Source organism: Pantherophis guttatus, chromosome 3, assembly GCF_059756535.1.
Source record: "Pantherophis guttatus breed Tessera chromosome 3, ASM5975653v1, whole genome shotgun sequence".
Taxonomy (NCBI): Eukaryota; Metazoa; Chordata; class Lepidosauria; order Squamata; family Colubridae; genus Pantherophis; species Pantherophis guttatus.
This window is the reverse complement of record NC_142065.1, coordinates 155,387,832-155,402,735: the sequence shown is the minus strand read 5'-3', so window position 1 is coordinate 155,402,735 and position 14,904 is coordinate 155,387,832.

The window sequence follows — 14,904 nt, the reverse complement described above, 5'->3', positions numbered from 1 at the left end:
AATCCATCATATACAGAGAGTAACAGATTGGGAAACGATAATACAGAGAGGTATACAAAAATGTGGGAAAACAATCCACTTTCCTTAAAGGACTGAAAGTATGCAGCTGTGTTATTGAATACTGAACATACTGTGTTTTTCCATGCAATATTAATGCGAACACTTTAATTAGTTTGTCGCAATCAATTATCTTATGGTGGAGGTTGCTACTTTCATAGCTGCTAGGAGATTCTCAGGTAAATATAATGTATATGCAACAATTTGGATACTGAATACTGAGCATTTGCATTGATTCACTATGCACCATGATCCTAAACATATCTCCCCGCTTACGCATAACTAACAGTTTTCCATAGAATTTTTTTCTTAAATTACCAAACTCAAAATAAGGTGTTACTAGGTTCTGGATTAGCCTTAGCTAAATCAGTCCAATCAAGGGTGTGAATCAGGGGTGAAATCCAGCAGGTTCTGACAGGTTCTGGAGAACCGGTAGCGGAAATTTTGAGTAGTTTGGAGAACTGGGAAATACCACCTCTGGCTGGCCCCAGAGTGGGGTGGGAATGGAGATTTTGCAATATCATTGCCCCAGGAGTGGGGTGGGAATGGAGATTTTACAGTATACTTTCCCTGCCACGCCAACAAGCCACGCCCACCAAGCCACACCCACAGAAAAAAATTTGAGTTTCACCACTGGTGTGAATCATCACGAACATGAGAAGCAAAGTAACTTTCTGCTTTCCACCACCTAACCACTGATCTAAGACTGGAAAAGACTGGAAAAGCACTTGATTGACAGTTGCCTATGGAAGATGAACTAGAGAGATGAATCCCACATCAAAGAAAACAAAACTATTACACAATGGTTTTTGTTGCTGGAAGATCATTTTCTACCTGATGTTACAAAAATTGAATGAATCCTTGTTTAGTTGGCTTTGACAAAACCTGCTAGATTCAAGTTTTGTTTTGATTTTGCCAACAACAGAATTTACCTCAAAAATTAAATCTATTGTTTGATAAATCAGCCTGGACAATGTTTGCTACCTCACCTCAGAATTGGTACTTACTGTTAGCAAATAGTACTGGTTGTGTTTTTGTATTTGAAAAGATCTATTCACCAGTTAATGGACATTTATCTTTAATGGACACTTGTTTCTTCTTTACTGTAGTAATATGCCTACTAGATTTAACAATGTACTGTAATAAGTAACTGTATTTATTGGGCAGAGGGGATTGCAAGGTAGTGGCTGAAGACAGGAGACAGAATTAGACTTTTTATTTCAAGTAGATGCCACTGCTAGGACCATGCAGGCTTCAGACACAGCAGAACTTCAACTAATTTTTAATTTTTGGTCAAGATGAAGCCCTGAGCTGTAGTTTGCTTTTTTCTCCCTCCACGATTTGCTGAAAACTATGGTTTGAACTGCTTAGTTTTTTTAAATTGGTTAAGTAGAACTTTTAATTCTATATTTGGAATTTTGGGAAAGTGATATGTCTCGTAAGTATAAGAAACAGATTGTCCACTCTTCTTTGTATGGCCTGATGGTATGACATTACCCCAATGGAGAAAATGAGAATGAAATCCTTAGCAGCTTCTATAGAAGATCCAGTTAACTTCTGAGAATGTTGCACATTGGAAGAACCTATTAGTTTGGCTGTTTTTAGGATCAATTCTGACATAGATGTTAATTTGGTAAGTGTCATCCAGATTAAAACTGAGAGAAATGACTAACTTTGAATTATTTGTTATAATGTAATCAATAAGTAGAAAATTCATGAAGTATATGCTTCAAGATCAGATGCCTGGAGTAAAATCTGATTTCAGATAAAAGGAAATTAAAAAGAGTCTGGAAAATGATGTGGGAGGGAAAATGCCAAAGCTATTCAAACAAAAGGCAAAACAAAGAACAAGGAGCTGGTGTTAAATCAAGAAAAGTGAACTAAGTTTAAAGTGAAAAGAAAAAGATTTGGTATGTTACAGTAATTCTTCCAGTTGATGAACAGCACCTAGTGGCCACAGTGGAGAAAGGATTTTCAGACCTCTGTTCTCTTAGAGTATTTAGTCAAAATTTGTACATTTATATGGAGATCTATCAAAATTCTAATGTTATTGTGAGCCAAATCCAGCTGTGGTAGAGATTTACATGAACTAATTTCTTGCAGCTCTCCTCTACAAGATGTTGAAAAGAAATAAATGATCTTCCAGATCTGCCTTCCAAAACACCCTTTTTAAAATATAATTTTATTAAAAAGTTTTGAAAACAAAGATAAAAACTAATACAAAGTAATGAAGAAAAAAGAAATAAAAAAGAAAGCTAAAAGTGCAAGAAAGAAAAAGCGAAAGATAATAGAAAAGAAAGAAAAAACATAGAAGTGGTTTCTGAACTTCTTTACAGAAGTTATAAGTACAATTATAAATGTATTTATTTCTCTAAAATTACATCATGACTCTCTTCTTCCCATAATCTATCCAATAAAAATGAAACATAAATTCACTTTTATTCTGTTTTACACAAAAAGTCCATAAATTGGGTTACAGGCAGCAATAACTGTAAATAAGAAAACTGTAGGCAGTTATAGTATATCCGTCTGCCCTGATCTGCCTTCCAAAATAATCAAGAAGCATAAAGAATTAAACAACAATTTTGAGATGGTGAGAAAACAAGTGATAAAGGATTAGTAAGGATTTAGTAAGATTAATAAATCTTACTAAAAGACCTAAACTTTTGTGAGCTGCAGTTCACTTGAGTAGGATCTGATGAATTACAGGCCATGAAAACTTATGCTTTTAATAAGATTTGTTAGTCAATGTGCTACTAGATTCCTGATTTTTTTGCCACAATAGAAGTTGGCTTAGTGATAAAGAGTACAGGTAGTCCTCACTGATCACAATAGGGACCACAAACTCCATCACTAAGCAACACGGACATTAAGTGAGATATCCTGCAACTCAGCCTGACGATGTTGCTTTCCAACAAAGTTGTTAAGTGAATCACCAAGGACATTAAGCAGTTTACTGATGGCTTCCTTGTTGACTTTGCTTGTTGGAAGCTGGCACTGAAAGTCACAAATGGTAATCTTCTAACCATGGAATGCTGCAACCAAAATAACCGCCTTCCAGTTGTAAAGCACCCAAATCAGTGATTATGTGACTGAAGACATGCTGTGATGGACACATGTTCGAGGATCAATGATAAAGCTGCATTGAGAGCGAGGTTATGGTTGAGTCCCTGCTGTATGAGGTTTTTATGATATGTCTTTCTCTAGGCTACTCATGAATTCTTTTCTTTGAGACATTGCTTTTATTCTTTTATATAAACTGTTTATCGCAAACCAGCAGAATTATCGGGAGTATACTATAAATTATATCCACAAACCAAATCAGAGCAAATCAAATCAAAATCACCTTTCATATAAATAACTCCTCATTTTATTTAACTTAATTTTGGATGATGTTATATGTTATATAATATTAATATTATATAACATTATATAACGATGTTATATTATTATTACTGTGGTGTAATAATATTGTTGGTATACACTATGGTGGAGACTATGTTAAGAGGGGTCTGAGTTTAGAGTCCTTGCGCTCCAAAAAGCAGCACAACCCTGACCTTCCCCAGCATCCTTGAAGTCTTATCTTCTGGCTGCTTTCACTTGACCATCCACTATTTTATTGTGTTTGCTAGTCCATCTCAGTTTGTGTGGGGATCTTATTGTTTTAAAATATTGAGTTAGCAATTGAATGATTTTGAATTATGAATCAACAAATGAAACTGAAGCAATGGTGTCAGAGAACATACTGTATAAAAATGTAACAATGTCCCACCCCCATATATATCGGGATTAAATGTTGGAACGTTGAGGGAGGTTTCAGAACAGAATATTAGATGCGCATGGAAGAATAGAAGTTTCCCTAATAATAGCCTTGGGCTTTTTATTGTCATTGCACAAGAAAATAAACTATAAAAGCTCCAGAAATAGACATTGTGAACAGAAGCCTTCAGGGAATATATAAAGGACACAATAGCACTTAATTAACATGAAGAAAGAAGGTAAACAGCTAGTATCTAAAATGGGATATATGAAAATGGGTAGCTGTATTGTTTATTCAGAGGTACAAAAAGAAATAGGTCAGTTAGTTGGTTTCCATGGTGACTGTTATTGAAATAAGACAAACTGACATCACAGCTGATATATTTGCCTGTTGGCTACCTTCTCTGAAAATCTTTTCCATTGGAGATTACGAAAGTATACAAACCAAACTTTGTGGAAATTTTCACTTAAAATTGTGCTTATTTATCTGTGTATATGGGGGCAGAAGAGATGAGGGGACTGATGGAAAATATTGGTGGAAAATATTGTTATTTTTATGAAGATTTTTAGCTTATCTCAAAATAATCAATAAATAATCCTCAATAGCAAAATTTTGAAGGCTTTCCTCTGTTTAGCTCCAAATTAAAGGCAACCACTAATGTTAATACCTGTTTTATTTGTTTACAGTAGTTAATTGTAGAATTATTCATTCTAATTATTAAATATTAGATTTTAGGAAAGAAAAAAAAAATCTAACTAGTTCAGATGAATGACAGGCCCGCTAAGTTAGCCAGACCTCGAAATCAATTTCACAGGAAGGCTAAAATTCCTTTTATTGAGATTGGCTGCAATAATAGAATTCTGCTTGTACTTTCTTCCCCCTTTTTACACTATAGTTCAAGAAATTAGGGAGGTTTCTTCCTGAGCTGCTTCCATTGTTGTGGTCTCAAAAAATGTCCCATTCCCTTTTGTCTAAAGTACAAGTAGTCCTTGACTTATAACAGTTCCTTTAGTAACCATTTCAAAGTTACTTCAGCACTGAAAAAAGGGACTTTTGACCGTTTTTCAAACTTATGGCCATTGTATCATCCTCATAGTCATGTGATCAAAACTCCGATGTTTGGCAACTGACTCATGTTTATGATGGCTGCAGTGTCCTGGAGTCATGTGATCACCTTTTGCGACCTTATAAGAAGGAAAGTCAATGGGAAAATCAGATTCACTTAACAACCATGTTACTAATTTAATAAGTGCAGTGTTTCGCTTAACGACTGTGGCAAGATAGGTTGTAAAATGGGGCAATATTCGCTTAACAAATGTTAGCAATAGAAATTGTCAGCTCAATTGTGGTCGGAAGTCGAGGGCTATCTGTAATGGTTCCTGCATATCACCAGCAAGGTCATCTCTCTTACTCTCTACAATAAGTTAGTGATCCAAATGTTAACTTTTGTTGCACTTACAGTAAACAATACCACTAGTATAGAAAATCAGAAAAAAACTTTTTCCCAGTAAACATATGATCTGTATTAAGCACTGAATATGGTAAAAAGCCTACAGTATACTTGGAATTAGGAATGTGTAAAACTGCTCCCTATTAGAGCTGTACATATTCACACATTTTTTTCCCCAATCAATTTCTCAGAAATACTATTTTAAATGTCCAGGAAATTCTCAGCTGTTATATGGATTTTTTTCCCTTCTCTTTCTGCAAGGTACATATTTTCTGTTCAATATATATATATATATATATATATATATATATATATATATATATATATATATATATATACACATACATATAAAGTATGTTTTATAAGTGATTACTTTTATTTTCTATGAAATTTTCCACAGCGTGCATTTTTAAAATAACTTTTGGCAAATATAAATATTGATTTTTGTATAGTGTGTTATACTGATTTTCTATATCACTTTCTCATGCTATAATCTTTCTTTGCTGAGAACAATGGACACCAGCAAATTCCATTTATTGCTCCCATCCATGTTGTGGCCAAATTCATTTTGGCAGATCGTGATACAGTAAGGCAAAAGAAATCTGTAACAGTTCTTTTGTGTCCTTACTTAAGCCACATTCAGTATAGGCCTATAGGATTTGACAACTAGCAATGTTTCTAGGGCTATTGAGAGTGGAATGGGATTTTTTTATTTTTATGTCATTTAGATATTTGGATTTGTATATTTTATTTTCATGAGTTAGTAAATATAGAATATGGTAGTTTCCACTGCTGTAATCTGCTTTACCATCTTAATGGGATTAATTATAATACATTTCCTAGAGAAATAAATAACTAGTTGCTATAATAAATTAATGTGATCTATTTAACGTAAGACACTAGATTTGCAAAGTAACTATAAATACTAGTTCAACAGACCTTTCTTCTTGTATCTATTAAAGGAGCTATTTCAATCTCTTGCAAATGTTACATGGCATCTTAACCAGGGGTGGGTTCTACTTACCTTTACTATTGGTTTGCAATGTGGCTGCGCGTGAGCACTCTTCTGCACATGCACAGAAGCTGATGACGTTGGGGTTGGTGGGCAGAGCCTCCCTCCAGTTTTACTACCGGTTCTATAGAACCGGTCCGAACCGGGGACAACCCACCACTGATCTTAACCAATGGTGGGATTCAGCCAGTTCGCACCACTTCGGGAGAACCGGTTATTAACTTTCTGAGCAGTTTGGCAAACTGGTTGTTGGAAGAAATCATTAGGGCAGAGAACTGGTTGTTAAATTACTTGAATCCCACCACTGATCTTAACGCTATACCAACTAAACTGAAATAGTAGGCATTATGGTTTAATCATGAACAACTTTATTACAACTAACAATTTTGTTGTAATCTTAGAAGATGAACAAATGTATTACAGGCTAGAATTCCAGATAGTGTGAATTCTAGCCCACATTAGACATTAGGAAATAGTATTCATGAACCACAAAACTCTGTTGTTCTTAAAAGTATATTTAGCAAATATATGGAATGTGGAAATATTATCAGCAGTGACTGTAAAGTAGTTCCAGTTATGTTCTATGGTAAACATAGGAACACAAGTCCATTTTGCATCCATGTTCAATAGTTGCTTATTGCAACAATCCAAGCAGGCCTCCAACTCAGTTTTTAGTACTATATGACAGACTTCAACACAGATGAAAATAAATTACAGATTTTTTTACTTTCCATCTACTCAGAATTGGTTTGGGGTTTTTTGTAACAACAATTCAGATATACTGAAAGAGAGTAAACTAGATCAAAATAAATTTCTGAGCAGATTCCTGATATAAAATATAGATCCTTTCTCAGAATAAAAGCAAAATTAATTTCTTATACCTTTTTTATCTGATTCAGAAATGAAGAAATCTTAAGTCTTTGTATAAAACCTTTCCCAGATGACCTTTCCTTCAGAGAATTGTGCAGACATCCTGAAATCTAATGCACTATTCATGGAAGTAAAAAGTTCTTAAACAAATGAATTAAGGACAGGTGCAGAGAGAAATTGACAGGCCCAAAAGACCAGTCAAAAGCATCTGTAGTTTTACTTTATAGTAGAAACTGGCCCCAGTTGACCCAAAGGCAACCAAGTGCCAGAAGTAGCAGTTTGGCAGCATAAAGATGATTAGATCCTATCTAGTCAAGGACATGATGGTCCCCCCAAAAAGCATCATATACTCCTGAGAGTACCAGGAACGGCAATCTTGCTGGACCAGCTGGGATGCAAGTGAAAAGAATATAACTGAAGTACAAAAAACAAAATTGAGGGTATGGTATACCTACAAGGTAAAGAAAATAAAATACAGATTTTAAGAATGCATGTAGAAGCAAAACCTTAATGGAACAAGTAACAATAGAAACCAAAAATGACTATAGTATAAGACATAAGAATAAGAAAATCTATCTTCAAATGCACAAAAGAGGATAGAAACAAACATTTTATAATAAAAAAGTCACATCAATTTGGAAGCAAACGGGGTATTTTGTGTATTTCATTTGTGTAATAAATATTACAGTTGTTATTATTACAGAGAACCGAGTGGCGCAGTGGCCTAGAGGTGAAGATGCTTGCCTCCCACTTGGCAGGTTGAATGTTTAATCGTAGGCAGTGGCAGATGTTTTTCTATCAGGGCGCAAAGAGAAAATACCTGCTGCAACCTTCGCATAGACGTCAAGAAGGGCATCTAGCCAGTAAACGCTCAGCTCCATTCAGTTACCCAGACTCCACCCTGAATAAAGGGATTAAAAGGTGGTTAAAAAGAAAAATAATTATTACAGAGATGATGTAGTGAATAAAATAAAGATTAATGGCTAGAAGCTGAGAAATTGAGTTCTAGTCTCACCTCAGGCACAAAACCAGCTGGATGACCTTGGGCCACAGTCATTTGCTATCAGCCCTGGGATTCAAGAACTGGCATATGACTTCTGAAAATCTTGCCAAGAGAATAGAATGGAACAGAATAACAGAGTTGGAAGGGACCTTGGAGGTCTTCTAATCTAACCCACTGCTCAGGCAAGAAACCCTATACCAGGGGTGTCAAACTCATGTTCTCACCGCATCATCACGTGACATATTGAGACTTTTCCCCCCTTCAAAAACTGGCCAGCGTGTGATGCAGAGGTGGGTTTCAGCAGGTTCTGACCAGTTCTGGAGAACCGGTAGCAGAAATTTTGAGTAGTTCGGAGAACCGGTAGCAGAAATTTTGAGTAGTTCGGAGAACTGATAAATACCACTTCTGACTGGTCCCGCTCCATCTATTCTCTGCCTCCCAAGTCCCAGCTGATTGGGAGGAAAGGATTTTGCTGTAAGGTTTCCCTGGATTGGGGAGGGAATGGAGATTTTACAGTATCCTTCCCCTGCCATGCCCACCAAGCCACGCCCACCAAGCCATGCCACACCCACCAAGCCACGACCACAGAACCGATAGTAAAAAATTTTGAAACCCACCACTGGCGTGGTGCATCCAGCCCGCAGACCAGGAGTTTGACAGCCCTGCCCTAAAAGTCCCGCGTTGGAGACTGCAGGGACTAGTCCAGGCAGTCATTAAGGGTCAATGTGACTTAAAGGTTCCATCTACAGTGTATTCTTTTTCCCAAAGGGAGTGGACGTGTGCCCTGCTTGAGACTCTGCTATGCTAGAATTTCACTATATTTCTTCTCCAGACATTTTCCTTTGTAGGAATTCCAATTGCATATTTGTTTTACTCTAACAGAAAGCCAGTTTAGTCTAGTGGTTAAGGCACCAGGCAAAAAAAACAGGAGATTGAGAGTTCTAGCCCCGCCTAAGGCATGAAAGCCAGCTGGGTGACTTTGGGCCAGTTACTCCCTCTCAACTTACTAAGTTAAACGCTGCATGGAACTGCCATTTCCCTATGCTTTAGTTCAGTTGTACATTCTTGTGATATTAATGCTAATAAAAACAGTATTTCTATTTATAAACTAAGAATGTGAAGTAGCACACAAAGAGCACAGAAATGGCAACATTTAAAAACTATTAACTTCCATAATAGCTGTAGGACTTGCCTTCCATTATTATTATTATTTTAGAAAAAAACCACCCGTTTACTGTGTGGCAGAACAGAAGTTGGCTAAGAATAGCTGTTTCCTCCTTTACTCTCTTGTTTGTTATCTATTTTGTCTTGTAACTACAGTGAAGAAAGCAGGGAGCTAGCTATAAAAGATGTTGAGACTTATTTTAATATATTTGAAAGTTACAGCTCCAAGCATATTTGTTTTCCTAAAAATCCATACACAACACCTGGTTGTATTTCCACTGAGATCCTTTTGCTCTAGTGAGCTTTGAATATGTTTTCTGTTCCTCAGATACACAATATATTTGTGGTTGATGACATCAGCCCACTCCCATTAAGTGAATTACAGCCTTGTATTCTCTCCAGAGCCATCCCCATTCCTGAATTTCTTTCATTAAACAGACTAAAATAGAAAATTACTAGTTGCCCTATACACCCGCTCAATTCGTAGGCAAAGTGATTTTATTGCTTTTGGTGTGGTTTGACTCCTTTTTTCACATTTCCATGCTTCAAATGCAAAAAACCCCTGACAAATGTATAATAAACATTATCTTGTGACATCATAGGTGTTCTTAAGAAATCATACTATGCTATAATGACAGCTACATTAAGTGACGGTTCAGTGACGTCATATCGTCACCGCTACTGGCTCGGTCGAACCGGACCGAACCGGGAGGAACCCACCACTGGTTTGTATGTGTTTGCAAGAAAAAGACAACCTCTAGTCCTTATTTGGAGAAGGATTCATACTTTTTTAGATTCAGGCTCCTTCAGCATATGGAGATTATGTTGATCACGTCCCTACAATATCACAGTACTTCCATGGGGCTCGTTTAGCTTCAATCTTTGGCTAGAGTACTGAAGAACATTGACAAGATAGCTTTTCAACATTTCCTCTAAGCTTTGGGGGAATCAATTTGTCACCAATGGAAATGCCCACCTCATTTAGCTTCCCAGAATCAGAGATTCTGTCCCGCTCTACTTCTTGCAATCAGTACCATGATGCCTTGCCACAATTTCATCATCTCCTCCATCAACCGAGTTGATTTCATCAACTCTGAGCAGTGGCTTTGCTTTTCTTTCCTCTGTAATTGATTGCCATTTTACTACCTTTTTAGACACTGTGAAGTATCATTATAGGGAAGAAAATGGGAGGACTCCAGATAACAGCCGTTTTGACTGCTCCCCACTGGCTATCTGGAGGTATACAATTTTGAGTATTTGCAAACTGCCCAAATTCCATTCCAAGATAGACCAGTCAAATGCTATGGCAGTCTAACCTATCTTTAAACACACCTTTTTAAAAGATGTGTGGAAAGCAAAAGATTGAAGTAGCAAAAAATCAGATTCCAGATCTTTAAAAACAACAACATCAACAGTTTGACAGTGGAACCAACTACCAGAGAAGCAGCAGACTCCTTTCATTGAGTGTGTTCAAGCATAGGTTAGATTGTCATTTGTCTGGAACACTTGAATTTATATTCCAGCATTGGACAGGGGGTTGTACTCATGACTAAATGTCCCCTTTTATCATTTAGTGAACTCTTAAGGCTAATTACAGTTTGTAGTCCAAGATATATATATTCCAATCCAGGCAAATAAATGCTATAATGAGTTGCAGCAAACGTTCTTAGACAGACTTAATTTTCACATTAGCAATGAAAATTACTTTTCTTCTTTCACAGACTTTTTCTAGGGGAACACTCTATATCTCTTCAGTCCTACGGTTAATAAATACAGGATTGGAATTTATGTATGACATAAACTTCAGACTGTTATTCATACATCTCTGGATGACAGAAACATTCTGAGTTATGAAACATGGATAGCGATGTGGTCCTTGTTGGATTCCATTTTCTTAACACCCAGGTACATAGCATTTGGAGCATCTCACATTTGTTACAAAGGCACAAGTGGTAAGAAGAAACTTGCTACTCTAGCTGCAGATCCTGCTGGGGCAGTTTGACTTGTTCATTATCATGCATTAGTTAACTCAAAGATTAAACCTTAAGTACGGTATTTTTTAAAAGACAACTTGAGACCTTTACTTGGTGCAAAATGTGCCAAATTTTCAACATGGGTTTTTGCACCAGTTTCATTGAATTTCCAACCTAATTTAAAGTGCTTCTATTAAATTTTAAATTGCCAAATGGTTTGGGACCAGGCAGCTTACATTAGAATTGAAGTTCCATGGGGTGTATGTGTGTGTGTGTGGGAATAATAGGACTACTTTCTGTTGTTTATATTCAATCCTTTCAGTGCAACCTTTTAACTGACCTATTTGCTATTCCTGTATCCTTCCTTCCTGTGTAGTTTATGGTATAGTTCATAACCTGGTATTTGATATGGTGGGTTTACATCTGCTATAATGAATTTTCTATATTAAATATTTTTGTGACTGCTTGGTGATAAAAACTTTACATTTTGAATATATAAGTAACAAAATGAGTGAGATAAATATATATAAAGCTCATGCCATTGCCATTTCAAGGTCATTTTATTTAAAACAGGGAAACAGCATGTGCTTATTCCCTTCTCTCTTATTTTTTCATTATTAGTTTTTACTAATATTCTTAGTCAATATTCTTGCTGCTTTTTGTTATATGCTGGGAATTTATAGCTTTAGAGTCCATTGCATGTGCTTTTATTTTTGTAATGTTGATATGTTATTTCTATACAGGCTTTCCTTTCTATTCATTCTATCCCAATGGTATACACATTTTTCTGTTTCTCAACAATTAATGAAATTGTACAAACATCACCACACAAGAAAAAAAAAATAAGAAAAGAAATGGCTACCTTCACAGATCCAAAGAAAATACCATGCATCTGCCAAATAATATAAGTAATAAGAAACTAGCTGGGTGAGGAAAAATATGATGAGATTGCTTTACATGTCACCTTGAGTTTCTGAATAAATAAAAAAGCCCCACAAACTTTTAAATTAAGCCAGGTATTTAATTTATGGTTCTATGTCATACAAACCCAAATGATTGGATTAATGGTACAAATCAAGGTTATCCATGATTGTGTAATGCAAACACAGCTAAAAAAGAATAATGTACATGCTCAGCAAAACCCAAATTAGAACATCTGTTAGGAATTAATTTGCACATTGCTAATACACAGTAAGAATGAAAGTACACATACAGTACATTAGTCTATTTGGATAAGGAATATTATACACATAAATGGAGGAAGAAATTCAAAGTCAAAAAAATTAAAGGCATGAGATTATGGAGGAAGAAATAATAATACAGGCAAATCTTGACTTACCACCACAATTGAGCCCAATATTTCCATTGCTAAATAATATAGTTGTTAAGTGAGTTCTGCCCAGTTGGACCATTCTTGTCAGTTGTTAAGTGAATCAATGCAGTTATTAAGACGATTGTTAAATAAATTTGGTTTCCCCATTGACTTTACTTGTCAGAAGATCACAAATGTCGATCACATGACCCTTGTACACTGCAACTGTCAGAAATATGAGCCAATTGCCAAGTGTCCAAATTGTGATCACATAATCATGGGGATGCTGCAACGGTCATGTGAAAAATGATCACAAATCACTTTTTTCAGTGCCGTAACTTTGGTCACTAAACAAATAGTTGTAAGTCGAGGACTACCTGTACTCACTAATCATTCTTATAAGCATTTTCTCGCCTGAAACTCTTTTCCCAATCATCCTTTATCATATTTCTAGTTAGTATAACTCTATTCATTTTTATGTCACTGTTCAAAATAATGATTTTCACTTTGATCTCAGCAACATCCACACGATTCTTCAAGTCTAACTTTTTCATTGTTGGGAGATTATCTGGTACTTCTTTTTTCATACAAAGCTCTTCCTTCTTATAGTCATTTTACTATTACTCTCTTTTTTTCCTTCGATGTCCTTTTTTTCATAATGAAAACAATTGTGCTTTTGGATATTATTTGTATAAATATCTTTAAATCATCTATTAAAAAGAGAGAGAGGGAGAGAGATCTCTTTCAAAGCTGCTAAACAGTCACAAGTGTAATTAATTTTTAGGTCTCCAGCTGGCCCAAATAACTTTTTCTACATTATCTCATCTTGTTCCCTCTTATCCATCCTGGAAACAATACTGTAGAATAAATTACAAGGAAGTTGATATTGGCTGAACATAAGGGGAAAAAATCCCTAACATTACAAGCTACGCAACAATGGAATACACTGCGTTGGGAAAGGGCAGACTTTCCTTTGAGGAGGTGTTTAAATATTTGGTCATCTGTTGAGGACATTATAATAGTAATTTTATGCTCTGAACAAAGGGATGGATTAGCTATTTGCAAGGTTCTTCCAAGTCTTAATCTAGGATTCTGTTCCACCTAATAGAATATTTTATACACATTGATTACAGCAATAATAGATTATTGCAGTTTACCTCAAAACCCCCATGTCAGTGATGCCTAACTTTTTCCGGACCAAGTGCCAAAGCACACGCCCAAACCCCCAAAATGCAATGTGTGCATGGCACCCGCGCATGCTCACACAGCGCCCGCGCATGCTTGTAAGCACCCATGCATGCTTGCATGGCACCCCGCATGCATGTGTGGCCCCCGCATGCGCCCTGCCTCCCATGCATGCATGCATGGCCTCCTGCATGCGCACGTGCCCTGCATGCGCCCCGCCCCACGCATTCATGCACAGGCCCCCACACGCCCCACCCCCTCGCATGCGCAGCAGAGCCCAAAGACCAGCTGGCCAGCAGGAGGCACGACATGCACACATGCACAGCGAGGCTGAACTGAGGCGATGGCTCGCGTGCCATCAGAGAGGGCGCTGCATGAGACCTCTGGCACGCGTGCCATACGTTCGCCATCAGGGCCCTATGTGGTTCTTCCATTATCACCATTTACTGCAACTTAATATGCAATAACACAATCTATGGTGTCCTACTTTTATATTCACCCACAATAATCTAGATCAGGTGTGTCAAAACTTACGGTCCGCGGGACGGATTCATCACGTGCTGGCTCCCCCACCCCCAGTTTAATGAAGGGGAAAAAAGTTCCGATACGTCATATGAGTTTGACCCCCGATCTAGATTATATCAATACTTTCTGCCATATATTTTAGTCCTTTTATTTACAAGTAAACCTACATCGTAACTTCCATTTTAACAAACCCAGATCACTCAGTTCAATTAAACCCTTCTCCTTTTTCTCTTTCAGACAGGCAATGTATCTATTTTTCTTTCATGTAATTTATTAGTTTATGCTCTTTACCAACATCTATAACGTTCCATCACTGACTTTGCTTGTCGGAAGGTCACAAAAGGGGATCATGTGACTCTTGGACACTGCAACCATCATAAACCTGACATAATTGCGAAGTGTCTGAATTCTGATCACAAGACTTCAGACCATGGGGATGCTACCTCGGTCATAAGTGTGAAAATTGGTCATAAGTCACTTCTTTCAGTGTCGTTGTAATTTTGAACTGTCACTAAATGAGCTGTTGTAAATTGAGGATTACCTGTACTGTAACAGTCAATTTGGGCACATTTTAGTCAGTACTGTGTACCCAA